Here is a 4,022-nt window from a genome sequence, read left to right as displayed (position 1 = left end):
TTAAACTATAACCCCAACTATGTTCTCTTCCTGTAACTTCCTGGTCTGAAAAATAAATGCAGGAAGAGAACCCCAATTCAGGGTTAATTTCCCAAGGAAGGGTTGCCTCTCGCTGGAGGGAGCGTTCCCAGGGAAGTTAACCACTTCGGGCTTCTCACTGCTCGGAAGAGATGGGCTTTGAGTAATCCTTTGCATCTCCATCACCCAGGGGAAGTGGGGTGACAAATCCTTGGGGGGTGAAGCAACACAAAGCAACAAGAGAGCAGAGAGAGATAGACAGACTCTCCTCTTTTAAAGTTCTCAGAAACACACCCCTGACCACCATTTTTAATCCATTCACTACTGCAAGGTCCTACAATCCAATCATCTCTTCAAGGCTCCACTTTTCAATTAGCATGATAGGATTTCCCATCCTCTTAACAGTCACAGTGGGGGCTAAGTTTCTAATACATAAAACTTGGGGGATGCAATTCAAGCTTCAGGGAGTTCTAGGGGGACACAATTCAATCCACTACAGCCTGTAAACCAGGATTTAAAGTCAGGTGCTCTTGCTCCAGGATCCTCAGTCTTAACACCTACACTATAATGCTCATGCAAAGCACTTGATAACAGCGCCTGGTAAACTAAGGCACTAAACAATGAAATGAAAGAATAAGAGAAAGGGAGACAGGAAGGAAGAAGGAAAAAAACTTTACTTCATTTACTTACTGGGACTCCACTTACCCAAAGTGAGATGGGGTAAGGTCTTTAGAAGACCATAGCTCTCCCTCGCTCCCAAAGTTGCCCTTATTCTGGCCTCCTCTGTAGAACTCAGGACATATCATCTTCCGCACCCACCCAGGCTAAGCAGGCGGACATGCAGTGACACCACCTTGACTGGTTCTAAAGCATCCCCAACCAATTCCAAACCAAAGGTTTAAGACCCACCATGTGTATTTCAATTATCTTACCTTAGAGCAAACTCTCCGCCTTGCCAGGGGTCTCCCTTCCCTCTCTTCGTGACTGTCTTCATGTGAGAGTCCTAATCCTGGTGTCTCCATGGTCTAGCAGCTCCCAAATCCCCTTGACTGTTTCTGGGGCAGGCTACGGTATCCCTTGGTGAGTTCTTGGTATTGAGATGAAGGTNATTATTTCATACTATTAAACAGGAGTCAAAACTGGTGGCTGTGGGCAGGACCCAGCTTCAGGCCAGCTTTATGTGGCCACAAAGTCTTTTGCTATTTTAGATTTGAATTTAAAGAATTTGAACACCTTAAGGGAGGTGTTGGGGGGGGTACACTGTGCATTTCACTCCAGTTCCCACCACTCCCCATTATTTCAAACCCCACTGCTTCTGACACTTACAAATCCTGCCTGGTCCTGAAGACATCTGAGTTTGCAACATCTTTCGAGACTCACACTTGAAACATCTCATTGCCCTAGTAAGTCTGGAAACTTGGGGAAAGCACAGGTTGGACATTACGGCCCTTAGCATGGGCCTTCCCTACCCCACAGAGTACAGTGCAATACTGAGCACATAGTAGCAGCTTAATAAATACAAGTTGAGTACATCCATGAAAGGCTATGGAATCAATCTGGTTAATTTTCAGGGCTGGGGGATCACATGACCTAATGAATAAAGGATGTCATCATGTGAGTGGGTTGAACTTCCTCTTTGCAATGTCAAATGAGCTTTCCTGACACGAGTTCCCACCACGAATCCACCACTTCCAGCAATAACACCTATTGCCTACAGTCTATTCTTGGAAGTCATCCCACTGAAACAGGTGTGATATTTATCTCATTTCAAAATTTAAGTGAATGTCAGTTCCTGGAGGAAGAGGAACAGGGAAGTTTATTTTGGGGTGAGGAGGGAAGGCGAACTTCTTTATAAATGCTGTTTACAAACATAATATTCCAATGACAGGAAATAAGAACAGAAAGCATCTCTTGTTGACCTAAACAAGAAGTGGTTAACCTTGTTCCAACTTCTGTCAAGAGACCTTAGTTGCCCTGTCACCCTGACTGAAATTCATTGAGTTCATGTTTTTTTAAACCCTTTAGAGGTTGAATTATCCAGGATGTACCAGCCTCAGGGACGATCAGGTGATAACCAAGGAAGTGGCAGAGAGAAAATGACGTTTGGAAACAAGACAGACCAAGGTTTGTAAATTGGCTCTGACATTTGCTTTTATGACCATCAGTGTCCTTAGCAAGAAAATGGGGAAATAATGCTTTCCTNTCTGGCCTCCTCTGTAGAACTCAGGACATATCATCTTCCGCACCCACCCAGGCTAAGCAGGCGGACATGCAGTGACACCACCTTGACTGGTTCTAAAGCATCCCCAACCAATTCCAAACCAAAGGTTTAAGACCCACCATGTGTATTTCAATTATCTTACCTTAGAGCAAAATTTCCGCCTTGCCAGGGGTCTCCCTTCCCTCTCTTCATGACTGTCTTCATGTGAGAGTCCTAATCCTGGTGTCTCCATGGTCTAGCAGCTCCCAAATCCCCTTGACTGTTTCTGGGGCAGGCTACGGTATCCCTTGGTGAGTTCTTGGTATTGAGATGAAGGTAAGCCCCCACCCCTGCCATGTGACCCTCACACATACACAAAGCAAGCCCAACTACACATGTTGCATTCTGTCTGTCCTATTGGAGAGGAGGCAAAGCTGTATGGTCACCACAGAGCCATAGCGAGCAAGGGAGCCCCAGCAGGAGATTCCATGTGTAATGGGAGGGCTGATATTATACTGTGGACTACAGGGAATGTTAAAAATAAAGAGATGAGAACTGACTATACTCTTAGGGAGTTGCTAATGGATCACTCTAAAAGACACAGAACCCACAGGAGAAAATGTTAGACTGGGAACTCGTCACTCTGCTGAAGCAGCTCTGCCACCCGAGTCATCCTGAGAAGGACCCATGTGCCCCAAGGAGAATCTCCTGTCCTAGACATGACCCTGTTTTGGCCAAATTCCCTAGTTCTGAAGGTGAAACCAAGCATAAGTTCTTTCCTCTGATAAACAAAGTAATTTTACTGCCATAATTCGGTGCCCCTAGGCCCAGTGTGGAGGACGGAAGGGTCCCAGCACAAGGGAGCTGGAGGGCTACAGCTCTTATCACTGTTGGCAGGGCTCCCAGTACGAGAGAAGTGAGGGGGTTCTCTCAAAGACCCGCCAGTCCCCAAGGAGTGCTGGCATGGGTCACCTAATCAGTCCCATCTGGCGGTGCTAGCAGCTTCACTGGTCACAGCATGAACTAGAGGGCATGTCCTGTTCCTTGGGCTGTCCTTCAGAGAGGCCAGAGGGCTCCTTTAATGGAACTAATTGAATGGAGTCACGGCTAGATTGCAGGAGAGCGTGCAGGAGTTCAGGGACTAGGCTGAAACCACACACATAACCCATCAATCTTCTCAAATTATACACTTAAAACCAACCCCCTTCCTTATGGCAAACATATCATTCACACTCTCATTTTGAAAATCTCTTTTATAATTCAGTGCCTACAGGCTTAGCTAACTTTGGGTTACTCTCTTGAACATACAGAAATGGCCTCATTGCTTGGCAAGTTTTGTTTGAAGGGCCCAAGTTTCCACAAAGGAGATTTTCCCAGGAGCATCTGCAGTCCCAAGCCCCATAAAACACGCTCATAAAATATGGTCCAGGCGTTGACAGATCTGCAACTGTCAAAGTCAAGAAAGGAATTAAAACTGAAGCAAGACAGGTGGGACTTTTAAAAATTATGTTTATTGACACAGATCTTCCCAAAGTAATCCTAACTCCAATTTCACAAAATTATTCACACTGTTACGTACTCCAAAAGCAAAATACCTCAGCTGCAATCTTAGTCCCAATATAGTTCCTTAAAACTGAAATAATTCCTTGAGAAATAAAAAGTTAAAATAGGAATAATTAAGGGCCGGCCCGTGGCTCACTCGGGAGAGTGTGGTGCTGATAACACCAAGGCCCCGGGTTCGGATCCCACATAGGGATGGCCGGTTGCTCACTGGCTGAGCGTGGTGCTGACAATACCAAGTCAA

The sequence above is a fragment of the Galeopterus variegatus genome, unplaced genomic scaffold (assembly GCF_000696425.1).
Source record: "Galeopterus variegatus unplaced genomic scaffold, G_variegatus-3.0.2 Scaffold7964, whole genome shotgun sequence".
Lineage (NCBI taxonomy): Eukaryota > Metazoa > Chordata > Mammalia > Dermoptera > Cynocephalidae > Galeopterus > Galeopterus variegatus.
The sequence above is the reverse complement of the archived record's forward strand: the minus strand, read 5'-3'. Positions refer to the sequence as shown.